Source organism: Phalacrocorax aristotelis, chromosome 4 (assembly GCF_949628215.1).
Source record: "Phalacrocorax aristotelis chromosome 4, bGulAri2.1, whole genome shotgun sequence".
Classification (NCBI taxonomy): domain Eukaryota; kingdom Metazoa; phylum Chordata; class Aves; order Suliformes; family Phalacrocoracidae; genus Phalacrocorax; species Phalacrocorax aristotelis.
Genome location: NC_134279.1, coordinates 10,684,922 through 10,707,767, shown reverse-complemented (window position 1 = coordinate 10,707,767; position 22,846 = coordinate 10,684,922). Strand labels below are relative to the sequence as shown.

General features: G+C 36.9%; 1 long non-coding RNA gene across 1 annotated transcript in view; it reads right to left on the bottom strand.

The window, feature by feature from the left end:
• Positions 1-9,486, bottom strand: part of LOC142056066 (uncharacterized) — a 69,360-nt gene extending 59,874 nt beyond the window's left edge. Inside the window, exon 1 of the long non-coding RNA XR_012660196.1 lies at positions 9,304-9,486. This is a non-coding gene — a long non-coding RNA (uncharacterized LOC142056066). The remainder of the gene's footprint in view (positions 1-9,303) is intronic.
• Between the last annotated feature and the right edge of the window lie 13,360 nt (positions 9,487-22,846).

Genomic DNA, 22,846 nt, shown 5'->3' with positions numbered 1-22,846 from the left:
CAGTACAGATGCCTACATCTGAACCTCAGCTTTAGTAGTCAATAGAAACAGACACTTCCAGGGAACAATTAATCTCTTTCTAGCAGGATGTCTCAGATAAGCTGTGCCCTAAAAGTGCCTGATCTCTCCATTCACTGTGAGGAAAACGGAGCATTATCATCCCTGGCGTAGGTGTTTATACTGACACCTATATTCACTAAAATGAATTCTTACCCAGAAAGGCTAACATTGCTCAAGGATTTACCAGTAGATCATCTGTAGAAAGTAAGAAAGAATCACCACAGCATAACTGCATTATCTGAACAGGGAAACTACAAAGTATTCCTGCACATCCACTAAAGAAAAAAGTATGGATAGTGAAATTTCTGCAATGACCTGCACCAAAATATTTGTTTACTTATATGTTTTATCAAAGAATAGCAACTAACTGGTAGTTTTCACTAATGGGCAAAAAGCAGCATTTTTTGCTCAAATATAGAGCTCGTCAAAAAGTGTAAAAACACTTTTATGAATCTGCTTTTCACAACATTCCTATGAAAAGGAGATTATGACAGTTTTACAGATGGATACATTTAAGTACAGAAATAAGAAGTGTAAAGCCTGGCTAACAGGGCAAGTTATCAGCAAAACTACGTAAGTACCAATTTTCCTTTCTGCCCTGTTCTCTGAATGCTATGTGACACCGACTTTTTGGAAATGATACTTAACAGAATCTCATTCTAAAAAACCCAAACCAAACCAAAACAAAAACCCAAATGGAAAGAAGGAAAGAAAAAGAGCCAGCCTTTTTCCCTTCCCAAGTTTTAGTTAAATGTGCATTATTCAAAATTTAAAAATGATCTTATAACCAGTCCACCAAATTTATATGCTTTGAATATGCTCTCAACCTGATTGATAAAGCATGAGATAACTAATTCACTGACCTTAACTCCATGATGAATGTGCTAAACTTTACTAGTCATACCTTGTACTGCAGGAGCTCTGCCACTCGAATAGCAAATATACTCTGCCTTCCTTCATGTTTGAATGGTATCAGCAAAGAAAGAGTTGTCTGCTTGATTTGAGTTCATAAGTCATTCTTTGTAGTGCTCTGATTTTTTCCCTCTCACCCTCTCATATTTTCTCTGGCTGTTCACAGTCCATTTGGACTGGGTCATTAGAACAGGTTATGCTGGCAAAGCCACACCTAGTCAAGCTAAAGGATGTTGGGTCCTTCATGGCAAATACATTCTAGTGAAATACAATTTAAAACAAAACCGTAAACTTTTTTACACTGCTGTCTGCATGTGACAAAACACAGCTAGAGTATGTTATTGCATACTCTAATATCTAGTTATTGCTGGGTCATTTTGTATTTCCCCTGTGCTGGGCAGATGCAAATCTGGCATAAAAGGCAACAGTTCACAGATTGCACTGACTCCTTACCTACAAGGCTGCCCTCTCTCTGAAACAACAGTATTTGTCCTTGTCAGTAATAGGAAGAAATTCCAGGGGAATATTTTTGGTTTATGGTTAATAATTTCCCTTTCTTACTCTCAAACTAAAGCACCCACCTTTCACCATACCACATTTCAAACAAAAAGTTATCCTATTGTTTACTCTACTCTGTGCCAGCATAATACTATACAGGGGAAGGGTGGAAATGTTTGTTTTGGTTTGGTTATTTGTTCATTTTATAGAAAAACAGTGAATAAATAAGCTTAACTGAACGCGGTAGCACATTCTTTCATTCCTTCAGTTATTCACTTTACATCTGATAAATTTCATTTGCAATTGAAAGGCGACTGGCAAAGTTCTCTGCTACCCTAGATCCATGCTTTATAGAGTTCCACCTTTAGCTGAAATTCTGTACGATCCAGAACTTAACAAAACCAAATAGTATTGAAAAATAATACACCAAATAAATAGAAAAAATACCGAAAAAGAGCTTAAAGATTAAAATTATGAAGAAAGTGATTACCTCAGATCTCATTAGCAAAATTAGCTGGGAAAGAGCTGGTGGAAAAAAATAATATTAGTTACTGAGTTTTTTTTGTTTATATAGACAGCTACGTTTGAAGTCAACCAACAGAAATAATCCAGGTGCTTATGAGTGAAGTTATTTTACAGAAATAACTATTATCCTTCTCTGCATCTATTTTAACTCTTTTTTAAAAAGCTTAAGATAACAATTATCTTTTTTTGCTTTTTGGAACGGTTACAGATGTTCTTTTTGCAACTTGAATTTGTACAATCTCTTAAAGGAAAATGAAAAAAAAGAAAGGAAAAAAAAAAAAGAGAAGCTGTCCTAGAATACTTTATTAGTTTAGGAATAAATATTTTGGTGAAGCTAACATTATTTATTCACATACCTTTTTCTTTTCTCTGTTTAGGAGTGGAGAAAAGTCCTATTTTCCATTTGCGATGGAGACAGGAAAAAGAACCCCACATTCTTTAGTAACATTTCTGCCTGAATCTTCAAAGGACTTCAGGATTTAGACTGAGAATAATTTAAAAAGGTGAAGCACTAAGCTGAGGAATAGAATCAAGAATTCTACATATCAGAAATATGCAACTGTCCATCACAAGAGTAAAGCTCAGTGGGCAAGAGGCAAAGTGACCCTGGGGCTGGTCTAAAAAACTCGTAGAAGACCTAAGAACTACCACAAGCGTCACCACTTTCTGTTCCAAGATCAAGAAACACTTTTCGATCTTTCTTTCTCAGAGCCACACAGCACACTGTACAGAACTGAAACAGAACCAAATCAGCATGCAATTCTATTCCCAGCAGAGAGAGAGGGGGTGAGAGAGGACGGAAGGATGGATGGACAGAAACCTGCACACAAAACATATTTATCATGTTGTCATTCACTGTTTTGAGTCAAGGTGCTCAGATGTCAAGATGAAGGCTACCGACTAAAAATCCTGCACAAAACAGCAGATGATTTCTTTTAGTAACCCCCAAGACGCACGTGTAAACACACCGACCTGGGGATGTCACCAGACTTGTGTGCGACTTGACCTTTCAAGTGCTCTAAGTCACCAACAGATAGATTTAGTAAATTTCATGTTTAACATATTTGATCTCTTACAGAAACAGTGTCCTACAGTTAATTTGTCAGAGAGCTAATAATTAGAGATGTGTCTTACATCATGGTTACTCTGTCAGATGAATTTCTCAGACACTAATCTTACTTGGAGTACATTTACATGAAGCTTTATTGAAAGCGTTTCTTCTGACAGACTCTTATCAGCAGAAGTAACTGTCGTAACCATAGCTAGACTATAAATGCTATCTCCCAAAGAGCAACCTCTCAATCAATATTTACAAGTAAGCTACAAAAGGTCTCAGAAAAAGCCTATAATGCTGTAATATTGATGGGGGAAGATATGTAATTGGCTCCCCTGAAAGCCTTATCAGACGACAAATATTAGTTCACATAGAATTGTCCAATTAGGATGAAAGTAAGGACAAGAATAATTTTCCCTAAGGTTTTTGGCTAAGACTTTTCTCCACTTAAAGATCACCAATACAAATATCATTGGCAATTATTATTGAGGCAACTCATGATCTCATTTTTGAAATTGCATCTCAGCTTACAAAACAAGTTTTCAGGATTGCTAAATATCTTTTTTTCCTTGGATTTTCCATTTCTTCTACCAATGAGGTGAAATTATTGGATAGCACTACAATAAAAATAACTTACATGCATGACTACGCAAAGTGCAGAAGAAGGAAGAACAAAATATTTCGCATGGCACAACACAGAAGAATTTCAATCCACGTACACATTTGGAGCTACAGGAGAACTTCTGTGTGCGTGTGAATAAAGCTATAGTTTCAGATGTGGAGTTTTTTTGATAGTCATGGTATTTGAATCAGTCATCCAAGTTAGTCATTTACAGCCACTGAAACTGGTCTGCAATAAGGTGAACGTGAAGTACATAGACCCAGTTTTCCCTTCCCCTGCACTTAAGTAGTCATTTATACAACTGTCAGGATAAACAACATGTCTTGAAGTTGGCGCACAGTCGAAACACCAGGTTTTGAGGGACTTGCAGGGCCAGCTTTAGCAAAAGTAGGGCATTCCCTACGAAAAGTTTTAAAGCTGTGATGAAGCAGCACTTTGTAATGAGAAATTTGAGGATTTTTACTGAACTCTACTGACACCTGATAGAAAACTTTTAGAATGGCTGTTATGCTGATGTGTGTTTAAATATCCTATGTACATAGGTTAGGAATGAAGAAATAAAGAAAAAAAGAAAGGGGGGGGGAGAGAAAAAGTACTGCATTTCTGTGCTTATCTGATTCAATTAATGTTGCATTTTGACATGTTTTTCACAGCAGATATGTAGCCACCTAATGAATGCATAACTAAGCCTGAACTTCTCAGTCATGTTACTGAATGGTTTAAAAAAGCCATTTAATTTTCACTTGAAAATACAGGCTTTGAATGCACGCTATAATTGTACAGTTTATCAACATTTAGCTGTTTTAATAATAAAACAAACATTGTTTTAAGTAGAATACGAGTTTTGTGTCACTCCCAATATTTCAATTTTCAGAAATTCCATATTTTATTTCAACATATTAGCATTTCTATGATTTTATGACCATTTATTCGGCAAGGTCAAAGAACCAGGGAATTCCCCAAAGTATTAGTACCTGAGGAAAGTCCACCTTTAATCATTTTGCAGGAGTTAAGCATTAATGCAACATGAGCACGTACACCTCCCTGGGCATGAGTGTATCACATCTATTCTACACAGTAGCACATGGGCAGCAGTGTCCACAAGGGTTTTCAAAATTACGTCTGTTACTATTTCAGCTGACACCATGTATCTCTGTTTTCTATGTCATCCATTTATGTGGACCATCATGGAACATGGCTCAAAAATAAGATCAACAGAAAGTTTGGCTTATGTAAATCCCACTTAACAGCTAGAGATGCCAGACTTCTTCACATGTTCCTTTTCATCATACAGGTCAGCTAAAAACTAACAAGGTACTTTGCATTTTGTGCATTGTGTTTACTGAAATTTTCCTTTTTAACATTAAGTTAAGGCACATGAACTGAGTGCCAGGGATCCCAAAACTGGACAATTTTAATTTTCAGAGTATCAGCTCGCATTAGCAGTACTCATGGGAAATTCTCTAAGATTTATACCAGAGCACCTACAGTTATAAGACGCCTCTCTCCATTACCCACCTCTGTTTGGGACTGGAGCAGTGAAATTATCCCATGAATAGGAAGGAATTTGCCAGCCAAACCACAGTCCAGACTAATTACAACCACCTGGTACATGGGAACTTCGCACATGTGCTAAGAGAGGTGAAACGAATGTGCTGTCTTTTTGAATGCAGTCAGCAATAATGTGATTTTACTTGCTGCTTGGTTGTATTAATACATTGGCAAAAGCAAGATTTTTTTTTTTTTGATAGAAGAGGAAAACATACTACTTACATAAGAGAGGAAAAATCCTTAAGAAAGTCAATGCAATAAATTAAATTAATGTCAAAAAAGCAGTGATTTTGTATCAGAAAAGGAAAATAAGAAAATAAAAAGGAAAAGGGAAAGAATGCAAACTATCTGCATGAAAGAAGAAAATTTTCCTGACCCAACAGCACACAAGCTCAGCTGCTGTAAATCACACAGTACATCTTCTATTTGATTTATCCAATTATATCCAATGATCCAAGCCTTTTCACTCATGCACTGGATGTCAATGCCAGTATTTACCTGCTGCATTATCTCACAGAAGCTACTAAGTGGCATGCAGACATCTGTGTTGTCCTGCCGGTATGGGAATCTTGGCAGATTTTCAGAATAATTCAAACCCAAAAACATTATTTGGAGAAAGAAATAGGAGCACTGCAACTATGGCTTTTTGGTCAAGCATATTACACAATTTTGGACTATACTACAAAACAGGTTATTGTTACTTGAAAGCATGAAGTGGAAGTATGTTAAACAAACCATACATAATTGGGGTTCAGTGAACAGGTTGTAGACATCAGAGTTTGTCAGCTGTTGGTCAGACAGTCAAGTTACACCAAACAAATCCTTCTTGGTTTGCAAGGTAATGCTCCTGTCACTCACTCAATGGATTCCTTCTCTGCTTGAGTGAAACTGTCTCCTATGTCCACGGTGGCAACTGACCCAGAAAAAAGCTCTCACTAAATGATGTTACCAAGTATCAACTGAAGCTAAAGCATTTCAAGAATCCCTGGGGCACTGAATTAAGCAACATATTTGGGATTTCAAGACTTCCTGTCAGTGTGATGCCCTGCATCTTAGAGAATAATAGAGATTTCGCAACACAAGAAACACACAAATACTGATATATATATACGAGGAATATATATGCATGACCATTATATGCCTTTATACGTCTTTGTTTCCTCCCACCCCTTCTTCTTACTGCGACCCGTTAGTTCTGAAGGATTAATTACACTAACCAAAGAGTAACTGCAGAAAACAGAAACACGTATTTTATAATATATGAAGAGCAAAGAATTTTAAAAACAAAAGCAAGAAACCAACATAAGAAATGTGCCACTAAGACCAGTGGTCTGTCAAGACCACAGGTCTGATGGAAGCAATAGAAGAGTCTGTTTAGGAATTCTTTACGACCTCAGCCACTTTCTGTGGTACGTTTCCCTTGTACTTCCCCGGTGTCCACACTTAGATTTGGGACGTTAGAGGGTTTGTATACACCTATTCTCCTTAGTAGCTGCTGCCCATGAAATTGTAAAATCCCTTTTTTAACTTGGTGATTCCTCTTCTGTTTTCAAGTTTACTGACATTAAAGCTATATATGTGTATCTCATAGTAATCTGAACCGTACTGCTTTTCAAAATGGTATTGTATTCTACAGTTGAAGATCAAGATGTGTTTTAATGAACTCCTTGATGGCTAGTGAGGAATGAAGTATTGCTCCACCCACATCTTCAGAAAGTCAAAGCTAGAAATGGAGTGTGAGGTCTTTCTTAAGCATTCATAGGCTTGCAATGTTTTAGGATATGTAGTTTAAAATGTAAATGGCCTTTTCGTTCCAGGTGTTTCTGTTTTAATTGTGATTTTTTCCCAGAATAATGTTAATATATTCAAACAGATTTTACTCTGGTCATTGTGTATCAAAAATGGCTAAGTATATGCTTTGATTTTTAATGAGCAGAAAGTTGTTAGCCATTTTTCATAGAGGGCTGTGACTAATTTTATTTTATAACCTCAGCTAATAGATAATTAGGTGTTTCACTCAAATTAGCTCTGACACAGCTGGAGGCCATAAATTTTGTACTATCAGCTTCTGAACACCTCTGTGAAGCGGCTGATAGGAAATGCTATATTGGATATGCATAACCTGTGTTTGCATTTTGTTAATAGTATTCTCAGTTTTTAAGTGAAGAGAAGCTTAATAAAAAAAGATATGCAGAGGAGGAGGATCTCCCATAGAGATCATTAAGTGGATCACTGAAGCTGCGCAAATTTCAAAACAAATTTCCTGGATCAGGTACTTCCTCAGGCTTCACAAAGAGTGCACTGTCATCCATTAGTAGTATTACTTTAGTGCAATCCCATCACAACACAACAGTGTAAATTGTGACTTCCCTCAGCCCATCTCCCTCCCGTTTAAGATCAACAAAGTTATTCACACATGCTTATGGACATACTACCACAGTAACGATTCCCTTACGCCAAGCACCCACCTTTGTGTGATTTTTGTCTATCAGGGAATACTGTGCTAGAACAAGTAACACCACAACAGTAAGAGCAATTCTTAAGCCACCTAAACCAGGGGATGGTTTCATGCATACTGCACCTAACGCTGGTCTCTGGGTACAAAGCAGAATGTACACACACCACACCAGGGGCACAAGGTCTTCTGGAACATGGCACACAATGTCAGCAGCTCTTGTAATACACAAGTCTACATTTACATAAAGTTATTAGCATTTGAAATATTTGTTCTTCAACTAGCGCTTCAAAAAGAACAGCAATCATATATCATCCCGGTTGCTTTAATGTAGTGGTCTCAACACTGTATGACGATGCTTCAGAGTAGGCAGAAAGTCAAGAAAGAGCTACCTCCATTTTTCTTCTGTTTATCCAATTATCACTTACCAGAGCTGAAGGACATACTGTCTCTTTTGTCTCATTTCTGCTTTTTGGATCAAGGAAGCTGCAAGTTTGTTTTTATATTACGTTGACGTGAGATTGCATAGCATGACAAGTTTAGCTGAATTTAGAAGGTTGGTCAGATGCCAATATATAATTTCATATTTATGCAGCAGCTTATATATTGTGCTTATGTATTATGTATTTCCTGTCACAGCCTAGTAGCTTCTTCACTAATTATTTTTCTGTCTTCTGCAACTCATGATTCTTTTCTTATAACGTCTAAAGTAAAAATCTGATTAGTTTCCTAGTAAATACAATAGATGTTTTAAAATTAAATAAGGAATCAATATATTAAAAAAGACACACAAAAACCACAAAAAAAACCAAAATGGAGGCTATCATCATCAAGTGTACATAAGTGTCTAATCGGGAGAGATACGAATATTTCAGATTACTCAGGCTTAGCATTAAATTTGCTCATTCTACTGGGTATAGCATTTGTGTTTTGTAGATAGCTGGTATCTTTTCCTATACACTTCCTGTAAAGCATATTTGTCAGTACTGGTACCTATCTTATACATATTTGTATACTCATGTGTTTGCAAGTCTTTCCACATTAGGTTAGCTACTTATCAGAACTAGTGCATTTGACAATGGTAACTTTTGATTGACCAATTGCATCAACATTTTTAGAAAATTTAAGGATAGAAACTTCTAGACTCATTTATGCACCATCTGAAAATTTTAAGAATAATTATTTCTAAAGCAAAGAAACATTTTTACTGAGTAAAATATTCCTAGCAATTTATCATTCATTTCATGGTCAAAACACTCCTAGCCTGGCAGAACAAGGTGGCCAACAGCTGTTAGAAGTATCACGTCTGAAAAGCCTTTCTCAAAAAAAACCCCTTGAAAACCTCAGAAACCTAAGGTACATCGCCTCCTACCTACACCCTACAAATTACTTGAGATGACTTATCCCAATGATGAAATAATTAATTACATCACTTCCACGTTCACAGCATCATCAGTTGAACAGTGATTTTACAAGTATCTTCACTAAATTATTCACGTCAAAATAGTGCAAACTTAAAAACATCTTACCAAAACTTCCCATTCATCTAATATCAATCATTCCAATACATTATCACCACCTTGGTAAGTTTTACTGCTCTTTACCCAGACAATAAAAAACATGTACCTTTTTTTCCTGAGCCAAATACCAAATTACATTGGCTTCTTGTGATGTCAGCCTATCTTCATTGTTGCTGCACTTTTCAAATCTGACAGCATGCTGCTTCACTTTCTTGATGTCACAGGATAAAGGCTCCATGTTCTTGTTTGGGAACATTACATATCTTACAGAGTTCTTCTAGTATGGTCATTTGCTGATATCAAAACACAAGAAAAGATATATTTCTCATGTGTCTTTCATTCTTTCTTAATGTTATATGCACATACAAATATTTTTGTCTAGATGCAAAAATTACCATCTTATCTTCCCAGTGCCTTTAGAGTCTTTTTTCCCCTCTGCTCTCCTCCCTGTAGTTCTCATTTCTCTCATGCTTCTGTACAAGTCAGCCTATGCCTCTTGGCAACCACATTGTTTGACACTTTCCTAGCCAGAAACAACTACCAAATGATCATCCCCACTTCTATTGATCATCTGGCACCCATCTAGCTTTTCTCAATCAATTGGTCTCGTGCTGCTTCTGAGCTCCAAACAACTGATAATATGTTTTGCCCTGCAGTACCGTGCTTCCTCATCCTCTGCTCTCTGCAAATTGATATTGCATTTTCCCCAATTTATCTACTGGCGTTCTTCCAAGCCAGGGAATCCAGTAAGGTGTTTAACAGAACTTTCCTTCCTCCTGTAGTTGGCTGTGATCTCTAAACACCCAGCTCAGTGAAGAAGAAAGATTAGCTCTGAAAGTTAATAAGGAATTCTGCTGAGAAACCATCCCTGCCAGGAACTATCCCTACAGATAAATTGAAACAATGTCAATGGGCCTTCTTCAGGTAACGTCTTCAAGAAGGAAAAAGACGTAGAAAGAAGTTGTCCTTCACTCTGTTTTGGCGGCATGGAAATTTCAGTCTGCTCCAGAGGAGCAGATCTCCTCTAGGTCTGAATTTCTCTGCAAAGATCTAAAAAACCCCTCACTTTACTTCTTAAATTCTTTCCTCCCATGTCTTTAGAACTTCCTCAGGTGATTAAGAACTGCACAACAAAGGAATAAGAACTACTTACATATGGCCTTCCAGGTTGTCTGAGATTCCGCTTTTGTATGTCATTTTAAAGAGTCATTTTAATAAATTTTATCTGATCATGTGTGACAGGGATGCAATAACACAGATAGGTGTAAGCCTTTTCACACTTCCAGAAAGAAGTGTAGCTCCAGCTACAGTATTTGCATTAATTACTTCAAAACCTGAGGGTTTTAAAGTTAAATATATTATGAAAGTTGGGGTAAAGTTTATATGTGGTCAGGGTCAGATCTGTGTCTGTATTTAACCAGCAAATAGTTTTCAGAATACCTTTTTTGATTTATAAAGTAATGCTATACATTTAGTATAATATCACACATCTGTGTATTCATTTGCAGTCAATAGTCTAGCAAGGAGGTACTCGAGTTCAATGTGCAAATGCCTGTTATCAAGTCTGTTCATATGCATCTGTGTCCTGCCTTATCCTGCTTTGGATATTTATAGAGCTGGAAACTTTCTGTAAGAAATATCTCAAAACTTTCAGCAATGACATTATTCACTAGAAATAACATTAACTCTACAGGGAATAAAATGCTTATCTTTGAACTGTACTTTATAGAAGATAGAATAAGCAATCACGACTGTCTAATATATGCATCCAACTTTGGTTCTGTGACCACTTCTCCCCACTGACCCCATCGGGTGGTAGCCTGAAAGCTCTTTAATCTAGAAACACAAATTATGAACAAGTCCTCCAAAGGCGTCAGAGGGTGAGTTCTGGCCACGGTCAGACTCTTTATTCAGATGTAATTATAACACAAAATGAAACATACTGACATTTGATAACGACAGTATATAATGCGAAAGCAACACTAAAGAATGAATTTCTGTCGTTCGTTTATGGGATTTCATTTTATCTCAACCCACGACTTTTTCTCACTTTTACCCTTGTGATTCTCTCCCGTACCCCACTGTGATGGGAGTGAGCGAGCGGCTGTGTGGGGCTTAGTTGCTGGCTGGGGTTAAACCATGACATTATGCTATGTTCAAAAAGAACTGAGCAGCTAAAAAAGCCCTTACGATACAAAACCCCTCACATTCCCTACTCCTGGACTCACGTATAGATCTAAGGAAACCAAACAGCCCCCTTGCACTCCCAGCACAGATAGTCAGAGACTCCTATTTTTTTTGCCCTGCGAGGGTGAAAGGAGGACAGAAACTAGGAGGGTGAACAAAAGATCACATCAAATCTTAAAATTGCCTAAAAGAAACAGTTTCTAAAATACTCACGCCTTGCCTGATCAGTGAATACAATCTTTCCAAACTGAGCTATCTGCCTCTGTTAACTGTACGTAGTTTACTGAAAGCAAAGCAGTAGGGGGAGTAAAGCTTCAAAGAGAAATTAAACCTCTCCAGTGAATTTAAATTTGTATCAAGAAATCTGAATTTAGGATGTTATCATTGATTAATATCTATACTAAATCCTTCAGTCCTGCTTGACTGAAATTACTTTCTTAGTCATTTGCTAAAAGTAGCAGAAAGGTCTTATACCAACGGTAATTCCCTAGCTGACTTTTTTTCCTCAATACCTAGGAACTCTGAGTAAGCCTGAGGAGCAGCATTGACATAATTTAGTCATCAATGATAAAATCCCAGGTTTTAATATATTTTAATGATTTCTTTAACTATTTAATAATTTTAAAATAATTTTAGAATAAACCTCAAACTCAGCCATGACTGATCTTTATTTGCCTCACTGCTCAGCTTGAAATATTACTTGTGTCTGGTTGCAACCATTATGCTAAACAATCAGAATCATTCTGGAAGGCTTAAAAAACTGCTGCTGTTCTTGCCATTGTGAAAAGTGTTTTTAGGAAAAAAAAAATCACTAAGTTTACATAAGCTTATCTTAATTTTGCATGCAAAAATATTATCCCACGTTTTAATTTACTTTACTATTTTTGAAGCATATTCATTACATAGAATAGAATAGTTCCAGTTGGAAGGGATCATCAACTGCCTGACCACTTCAGGGCTGACAAAAAGCTAAAGCGTGTTTACCCAGAATCATGGGGTAGCCCCTTCGTCTTCTCTCTAGACAAAGCCAGTGTCCTCAGCTGCTCCTCGCAGGACATTCCTTCCAGCCCTTTCACCAGCCTTGTTGCTCTCCTCTGGACACATTCAAGTACCTTAATTAACTCATATGCTGCTTTTAACTACACTTCGTTTATCTTTCTTTTCAAGTTACCCATTTCACTTGATCATAGACCAAAATAAAAACTAGTGAGCTGAGAAAAAATAAAATCAAATGTATAAATATAAAATTAGGAATAACAGAATGGTCTGCATTTTACAGCTGGAAAATAAATGGATGATGAGTGAGCAATAAACTGCTCCCGCAGGATATGAGGTGTCATAATAGTACGTATTAGTAGGAATATTATAGGTAATGTATTTCTGCAACTCAGGACTTTTAATCCTATCTAGATGACTCTGCTTAAGCTGGGTACTACATTTCAGGCAAAAATTAACAAACAAGACACAAAGAAGTGTCTTCAGGAATACAACAAAACTGATAAAAGCTCTATGTTTTTTAATCAAGTATGAAGAGACACTGAAGGATTTTTGTTTGTTTGGTCCAGAGAAACACATCATCAAAGGAGGATCTGCAATAATTTTCTACCATTAAAAGCCTATTATCAAAACAGCAATTTAATTGTTCTGTATGGCACCTGGAGGAAAAGAAAAAATGCATTCTATGTACAATTAAAAAACCCCTTATTATGACATTAGGAACACACTCTGACTGTAACAGAGTTCGGCATTACAGCAAGCCATTCTTATTTAAAGGTGTGAAGAACAGCCTGGACACACAAATTTGGTAGGGTTAGGGTTACAGTTCAAATTTAGATTATGCTTAATCTTTTTGCAGAGTGGGATGGACAACTCTTCCTGTCATATGCTGCTATGGTTTGTATGACTATGACAAACTAAAAAAAAAAATAATAATGGAGCGAAAGACTGCCACAATCCTGGATTTTTTTCATTTTTGAAGTAATATACAGAACATAAAACACGTGCTGTATTTTCCAACTGCTACGGAAGGAGAAATGTTAGTATAAAATTTCCCTTAAATCTGTAGAAGATGACAAAAGTATTTTGAAATTATCTTCTGTTTTTCCATGGCATCAAGTCACATATGTTGTTATAGCAAGAAGAGCAGCTATCAGGGACAGAGTAGTTTCCTACAGTAATGATTATTCACATTTTTAATAGTTTTATTTCTTTTTATGCTTATCTGTTTATATTAGCACCTTCATGGTGCCCTTGAAATGTGACCAGTGCAAGTATTACCTGTATTTCATTTAACACAACTGTTAAAATTTTTTAAATAAATATTTTTGTAACCTATCTGCACACATCGAGAAGAGATCTTTCTTCCGTTGACAAAAGTATTAAACTCCCATTAATACTGAGAGCAATCTTTAAAATTTTTCTGGTAAGTTTTTCAAGACCACTGGGTGATAAACTGGAAATGTTTAGTACAAGATTATTTTGAACTGAAAAGCCATATAATGTTCAGATTCTGAACATTCAAACATAATATCCAGAGAAAGGATCACATTTAATTTAAGGGAAATCGCCTGAAAATAAAATCCCATGTCAGCGTCATTAAAGATTACTGGCACAACCAACCAAATACGCAATGGCATTGACTCATAGACAGTAAACATGGCATGCAAAGAAACTCATACCTGTGAAATAAAACACAAGTTCTTTCGCTAAGGTTTTCTGTTATACCGTTGAAATATCAGCTGCAATAAAATGAAACAGCACTAAGAAAGGATGACACAGAATCACAGAGGGGCTGAGGCTGGAAGGGAGCTCTTCCACCCCCCAGTGCTCAAAACAAGGTCAAGTAGAGCAGGTTGCTCAGGGCCATGTCCATTAGCGTTTTGAATCTCCAAGGATGGAGACTCCACAACCTCTCTGAGAAACTCGCTCCAGTGTTCAACCACCCCCACAGGGAAAGGTTTTTCTTACATTTAAACAGTTCTTATATTTCAGTTTGTGCCCTTTGCCTCTTGTCCTTCTGTCACTGAGGAGAGGCTGACTCCATCCTCTTAGCACTTGTCAGGAGAATTAAGAGATGTGATTTTACGTGCACAATCGTTTACACAGAAAGAGTTGGGTATTTTAACCTAGGAACTGATCTTTATCATACTCATATATCTGCATCGAAAAGCTCGCACAATACACATAGAGGACACTGACGGGCTGTGGCAAGCAACAGTATTACCATTCCCATTTACAATGGACATACAAGTCAATTAAGTGACCTGTTCAGTTAACACATCACCTGCTTAGCAGAGCTCCAATAAAGCAGTCAAGTGTTGTCCTTAAGCATATTTTCTATCCAGTAGCTTTACTGAAGACCTTTCTAAGGGTACTTGTAGAACCTGTGTCAACTACAATGTAGTAGAACCAAGCCTTAGGCTGCCCTGCATGCATCCAAAAAGCAGCATAGTCCTTGAAATCTGCCTGCCCAAATGTACAAGCTACTTAATTTATTCACCTCACCTTTGACAGTTTTGCATTCTGTGAACTCTAACTTCACCACTACACCATATCTCTGAGTACCACAACAAATGATTTACTGTGTAAGTTAATGAAAAACATTAAATATCAATTCCTCCACTACCAAGATCATCAAGGTGAAAATATACACCCTAGAATATCAGACTGCCTCCCCTGCCTTCCCACTTGCCAATTATCTATCATCTGTTATGCAACCCACATGACAAATTCTGCAGTGAAATTTCATGTTTTGCTGACATTTGAAAATATGGGAATCTAGTCCTCTTACTGAAATTAAATGATGTGGCATACTGATTATTCTACTCATTTTACTTTGTCACTGTACATAACAATGCAGTTCTAATACTTATGTGGTTTGTTTTAACGTGTAGACAAAATATTTCCTTCAGCATTGTTAGAATACAGCAGTGACCTCCATACACAGAAATTGTGGAATTCATAAAATCCAACTTTGGGAATCCAACACAAAAAAATATCCAGTGCAGGAGAATTTTAGCAGCTTATTTTCTGCTGTTTGTAAATGCAGGAGGATACCACTGTTCTTTTACAACTGGATCTCTTTTTCATGGTTCCCTTCACATCCATGACAGCTAGTAACACACATATTAATGAAAGTTTAGTATGATGAATCAGCAGGTGTAACTGCAATATATAATAAATTGAGAGCCTGTATTAATCATTGTTTGGAAGTTAAACAAGAATGCAGAGCGTAGGCTTTTTGTTTCATGTATTTCACAGTTTCAAGAGGGGTGAATGGCTTACCTTCACCATCAGTAATAGCATTTTTTAAAAAAACAAGGATTAGCTTTACACACGTTAACAAATGTGTTAAAATCATGTTACAGCATACCAATATGTGGGGCTAGAACACTGCACATGTCTGTGCAATCTCTTTTCTACACAACATGGTAGTATGAGCTTGAGAAATTAATGGCATGAACTCCAACCATAAGGAACTAGAGAATTTATCTAGACTCTACATAGATTTTGCTTGCTACTTTTCATATTACCATAATTAAGCTTAAAGCAGTTGCATCTACTGAGCTTTAATTGTTTTTCTGAGATATATAAACACTGGTAAAAATATACTGCAGTTACAATTTTTAACTCAGTAGGTAGCTCAGTCCGTATTGCAATGCCAGGATTTATATTACATCACAAATGTTTCAAAACTATCAACTTGCCTTGATGAAAGAACTTTAAGATCCGTATCTGGCTAACGCATGTTAAAACGCCATTTGTATTCTAAGCATGGACTTTGACCAGAGAGACAAAAAGAGCTGTCTCCAGATGCCAACTGGGACAATCAAGAACCATTAGCAACCTGCAGATACTTCAATCACTGAAGCTATTGATGGAAGTGTTGGATCCTAATTATGTCTGGGACTAGAATACCTTTCTGTAGCTTAAAATGAAAAAGCCAGTACTTTTAAAAAAGAAAAAAAAAATCTACATAGGACTAGGAAATTGCTCAGTTTTATTCAGAACCCATTCACGTTGTCTCTACCTATCCCAGCCCCTCCTGCATATATAAGAAATACTCTTACAAAGAATATAGCTGAGCATTTCAAAAAATAAGGCAGACATCCTTATGAAAGTGGACCTGTAAGAGGCATGAATCAAAATGCTGACAAATACCCACAGTTGAAGGTGTCTTTTTCTTTTTCCCCCCCAGGAGAACTTGTGAACAACAACAACAAAAAAAAAGTACTCCATCTTCAAGAGGGACAAGAGGACCAAAAGGGAGACATACCATTAAGAACCATGACAGTTCTGAATATGAGTAAGGCACATCCAAGCCACTGGATGATTTATATGCTTTATACTAGGAGGAGGAAAGGGAGTTCCTCCCAAAGCCTGGTGGTCCTCAGATGTTATATCTGTGAAACATCGCCTCTCCAAAGAGTAATCAGAAGTGACAGATGGTTAGTACAGCATGCTTTGACTAAGGATAACATCCTCATTAATAAGCATTTCAGGTTTTTTAAGTTCTGACAGAAGCCTTGTGAAGGTTGAGCAGGCAAGACCGTTCACAAAGATGGTCGAGGAACAATGGTCACCATAAAAGAAGCTAAAAATTTATTTCTCAGAAACAGTGACAAAGTATTTTGGAGTATAAAAGACAAAGATGAGCACAGAACTGGATTGAGTCATATATATAAGTGAATACATGAAACGTAAGACCTTGTGAAGAAAACCAAGATGTCTGCCCATGACAGAAAGCACAGAAAGCACAGAACTTTTTCTTCTGAAGAATAATGTATTTTTATAACATTCACAAACAAACGGGTTGAGGTGCTTCTTTCTCTAACCGTTGCTCTTGATGCTGCTACTGCATTCATCCCTGAGCCTTGTTTTTTTCAGCTCTGCAGAAAAAAAACCCAGCCTAAAGTTGTTTTCAGCTCTCATCCCAGATTAAAAAAAAAAATAATAAAAAAAGTCTATTTGCAGCTTTCTGTTTCTGAGCATATAGTGCCATCTATATTCTCAGGATGTTTTCACAGTCTCTGCGTGAAAACAATTACTTTGCCTGTCCTAAAAGTTTAGCACATTTAAATGCATTCTTTATTACCCAGATCCTAAAATAACACATACACGAGGATTTTATAAAGTGACAACTGATTAGGACTGTTTTGCTTTATGGGATACTAATTTGAGAATCCTTCAATACTCTTGAGTGTCAAAAAGCATTAAGCGGCCTGCTTCTTGAAATTAAGACTTTTAAAGACACTTCAGGACAGACACAAACTAAAACATTTTATATTTTTAACCAATAGCTGTGTGTTTTCTTTGCGTAAACCCGGTTACTTATGGCCATTAAAAAATATAAAAACTACTTGGAGATTCAAAGTAGGCTCTGTAGAGTTTACTCTTGTTCTCCACAAGTAGCAACAGAGTTGTGTGTTAAGAAGAAGAGAGGCCCGGAGAGCACAATCCTATGTGTGATTTCAGAAGAAACATACTTGAATCTGTGAAACACACAAGACCAGAGAAGCAGTTAAACTCCTTTCTTACAAAGCTATTTGGGCACTCTTCCATTAAAGCTTTGTATCCTGGCAAAGATCTGCAACAGATATGGACCACGGAAGGAGTGCTGAGACTTTACTTTCCCAAGACCAGCAGTATGCTGAATTGACCCAGAAGACAGGAGACTTTTTACCACTGCAAGTGAATCACTCTATATGCAAGACAGTTATAAAGATAGACGAAACGTGGCACAAGGAGCCTTTTCCACATGCAAGAACAGTTACTATGATGAAAGAAAAACAGCAGTGTTAAGTACAGTAAAGTAAATGTCTTTTCCTTCTGTCTTAGATGGATACACCCAGGCTTACAAGGACAGATAAGCTGTACTCGAAAAGATGTATTGACAAATAGTCTTTACCTTAGAAAGCATTTTGCCACCAGACTGCAGAATTCCATGACAGTGGTGAGAGACTTCTTCCTTTAAGGTACTTCAGCTTCTGCTTTAAACAACTGACTGAACATTTTGTGAGCGATACAGGTCAATGCCTTAATAATATACTTGACAGAGAGCGGTACAATCTCTGCGAATGCATAAGAACATAATTATAGATGTGCCATGAACAGTAACAGCAAAAATATGAATCAAATTCAAACCAAGTATTAATCTTTGCAATTCTGTTTTCAATTTTCCAAATCACCACATTAAAGTACCACAAAAAGAAATTAGTGATGAGGAAAGGCTTATTAGATCATATCGTACATCTCCTTGGCAATATAAAATTGCCCTCTACAGCAAATATCTCAATGCTTTGTTCTGAATGACCGAAGAGAAGGAGATGCTACTGAGCTACTGATCTACTACAAAAGGAAAAATAACTTCTATTGAAACTTTATTAAGAGTTGTATTCTTACATTCCATCTAAATTTTCCTTTGCTCAATTTAATCCTATTTTCAGATCACCTCAAACCTGCTTTGGGTCCTCCTTTATGACAACCATTTACTGCAAGCAAATAGTTTTCATCTCACCCTTTTACTGGATGAAATAATTGAAAAGTTAAGCACCGAGATTTTTTCTTTGTGTGTGTGCCTTTTACCTCCTAGGCACAGATAGACCTATAAGAAGTACTCAGAAATTGTAAATGGAAATTTGCTGATTACGTTAACACTTGAACAGAGGCCAAATTATGAATTTGGCATTACCACCTGCCCAATATCTATGAGAAAAATTATTTCCTAAGAGTTTGCATTTGACTTTTTAGTGGTCATGTCACACTGGTAACTCAGACTCATCCTGATCCAACCCTTTATTTTTCTCACTAAGATTCAGTCAAGCCCACAGAACGTTATCTGATGTTTCTTCATGTTATTAATTATTCTTCCCTTTAAAGCTCACTTTTTAGGTTTGCATAATACCAAGATCAGACTAACAGACATGCAGTTACTCAAATCTCATTGCCTCTTTCAGAGGCATGGCATGTAACATGTATCAACTGGACTGTATTTTCATAGCTTAAAGTTTTTAGGGTTTTTAAGTAGCTTGTAATTCTACAATTAAAATATAGATCACATTATGAACACAAAGTAAGGTTAGCATATTTTTATAATGACCATATAAATCATATTCATAATCAAGTTATATTTTTATAGTTAGCATATAATTACCTTTTTACATAAGTTGCTACTAGTTGCAAACCATTTACAGAAACAGTAGCTGAATTTTAATGAACATCCAATAAAACACCCAGGTTTCATTACTCATCCCATTTTTCCACTATAGAAGCTTGGCTGAAGAAATAGATGTTATTTCCTCAAAGCAGAATAATTTACCCCATGAGCACTGTTTTTAAGACGTGGCAATATGATTAACCTGCTTTTAAAAAGAAACATCAGCCTGTGACTATCCTTATGGCGAATGGTTTTCCCTTTTGCATCTTCAAACTGAAGGTTAACTGAAGTTAATCATTGGCAATGACCCTATTAATAAGCCTCCATCAGCAATCACCTGATCACTGTGCGGTGACGCAGTTTAACCTCAATCCTCCAGAAGGGTGTGTCTAATCCCATGCAAAGATTTTACCTTCCAACTGGATGTCCAAGTCAAAGGCAGTAACAGAGTTTTATATTGATCATGTCGTTCACCTGTCCTTCATTAAAGAGCTTGCCCTTGGTCTTACATATAAACACTGCTTGAGAAGTTTTTCCCTTTTATTCCATCAATTATTTTTGAGTATAAATGGAATGGAAGATCTATCATGGCATGCTGTTAAAGCTAAGAATGCACTGGCCAGAAAACACAACAAAAATACAGCACAATGAAAGGCAACACAACACTCTGAATACAGTTTTAAAAACCCCACCTGAACTTACAGAAATATCATTAGTATAGATGGATCACCTAAATCTTAGAGTCAAATAAACTATAGAAGATAAATAGCAGTTCTTAAAGCATCATTGCAAAACTCCCCTCACACTGAGATGAACAAGGCTTACAGTCGTCTTTCTTACTAAGATTGTTTCTGCCTTCCTATTTGGCACGCAGGTACAGTGAGAGTAGCATCCTGAGTGTAAGAGACAGACATCCATAAACTCTGTAAAACAGAGGATCTACGATCAGAGTAACATCCTGAAAGTAAGAGAGTGACATTTGTGAGGCTGTAAAACAGAGGATCTACATTACAGGCTTGGTTTCTTTGAACAGCTTAATTCTACTGGAAATAATTGTGCCAGTATTTCAACAAGTATATCTTCAGTCTGGCCCACTTTTCCCGTGTCCTGAGTGTTCTGGAATATAAAGTATCTTCTGCTGTATCACACAACATAGCCTGTCATTTTATCTGTGTGGAACTTGGCATACTCATACTGATCTCTACTTCATATCTCTTCTGCCTATAACCAAGATTCTTCTGATAAACCCAACTCCGGGCAGTTTTAAACATTCCAAGTAACAGAGAAAGAAAGGTGTTGAAGTTTAACCCCAGACAGCAACTAAGCCCCACACAGCCACTTGCACATTCCCATCACAATGGGATGGGGGAGAGAATTGGAAGGGTAAAAGTGAGAAAATGCATGGGTTGAGATAAAGACAATTCAATAGGTAAAGCAAAAGCCACGCACACAAGCAAAGCAAAACAAGGACTTCATTCACTGTTGCCCACGGGCAGGCAGGGGTTCAGCCATCCCCAGGAAAGCAGGGCTCCGTCACACGTAATGGTGACTTGCGAAGACAAACACCATCATTCTGAACATCCCCCCTTCCTTCTTCTACCCCCAGCTTTATATGCTGAGTATGTCATCGTATGGTGTGGGACATCCCTTGGGTCAGTTGGGGTCAGCTGTCCCAGCCGTGTACCCTCCCAACCCCTTGTGCTCCCCCAGCCCCTGGCTGGTGGGGTGGGGTGAGGGGCAGAAAAGGCCTTGGCTCTGTGTAAGCCCTGCTCAGCAGGAACTAAAACATCCCTGGGTTCTCAACAGTTTCCAGCACAAATCCAAAACATTGCCCCATACCAGCTGCTGTGAAGAACATTAACTCTAGCAGAGAGAAAATCAGCACAAAATAAAACAAAAAGATCTATTAGAAAAACAGGAACTTTTTTTCCCTCTTCAGACATAGAAATACCATTCTATATAACCATGATAAGAATGGGCATTACTGAGTCCTTTACCAGCATATTCTCCCCATAACCTGGGAAAACACCAAAAACATTATATAACGGAGTACGGAAGATCTTTTATCTTGAAAAACCATAAACTAATTCAACCGGAACTCGTTACCCAGATTCTGTCTTAGTGACAATCTCACATCAGACCATTCAGCTGGAAAAACCTTCATACTCTCATCAGCAATCTGCCAATAACATGATCACTCTGACAATTTTATATCAATGCTGTTATATCTGGGGGTTTTACTGAAGCATCAGCTCTATGAGTTACATGATTCGAAAGTTCTCAGCTTTTATTTTTAAGCTAAGTTTTCAGATCTCAAGATTCATAGACAATAAAACCAGAAGGTACGATCATGTATAGCTCCTGTGTATCACTGTAGGATTTCCCTACATTTACTGAAATTTGAACCAGAGAATAACTTTTGAAATGAAAATTTCTGCATGATTTCAGAGACAGGCTTGAAAAGCTTGAGTCCACCTATCCGATTCAGAAGTGAGAAAAATAAATATGAATGTGTGACTTTTAAAAGTAGAGGGTTTTTTGTAACTACTTATGTATTTTTATTTTTGGCAGTAGAGATGATTAGGGAGATTTGACTCATAATTTGTTAATGTTGCTAATGTTTGGAGTAAAGAACAATATGCCAAATTAAGCTTTTAAGTCACACCACTTACAAAATACATCCATAATAGGTTAGCCCTGTGTATTAGCCCTTTTCACTAAAATATAGCTACAATGCCATTAAGGAGATCAAGATTTTTTGAGGTTACGTTGTCATAAGGTCACCTTTCTGTTTTTATAAATTATCACATTGGCTGCTCTGGTATTAACAAGACATTATTTGCTTAGTAGTGAAATTATTGCCAGAGAATTGCCAGAAAAATTAAGAACTTTCAGGTTCACTCATTTTTTTTCTCATTCAAATCCAACAGGTTATGATAACAAAGCAATACTTTCCACACTTATTGGTAGCATACAAATATATGTGGCAATAGATTAGAAGCAACTGACAAACCTTCACTGAGTATTCAGTGAATAATAGTGAAATAATGAATAGTGAAAAGTCAAGATTTTTGCAAACAAGTCTGAGCAGCTTACGTTACAGTTTCAAAAAGGAACAGATGTTAATGGAAATAAAAACTTGCAAGCAATGTCATATTGTTAATTAAGAACAAAAAGTTTTCTTCAAAATATTAAATCCTTGCATGACTTTTACATTGGATTAACCCATGCTTCAAGGCCTTTGTTGAATGCTGGCAAGAACGGGATCCAGGAAGATGATGTTCTTCCTCTTTATGCATAATACGGT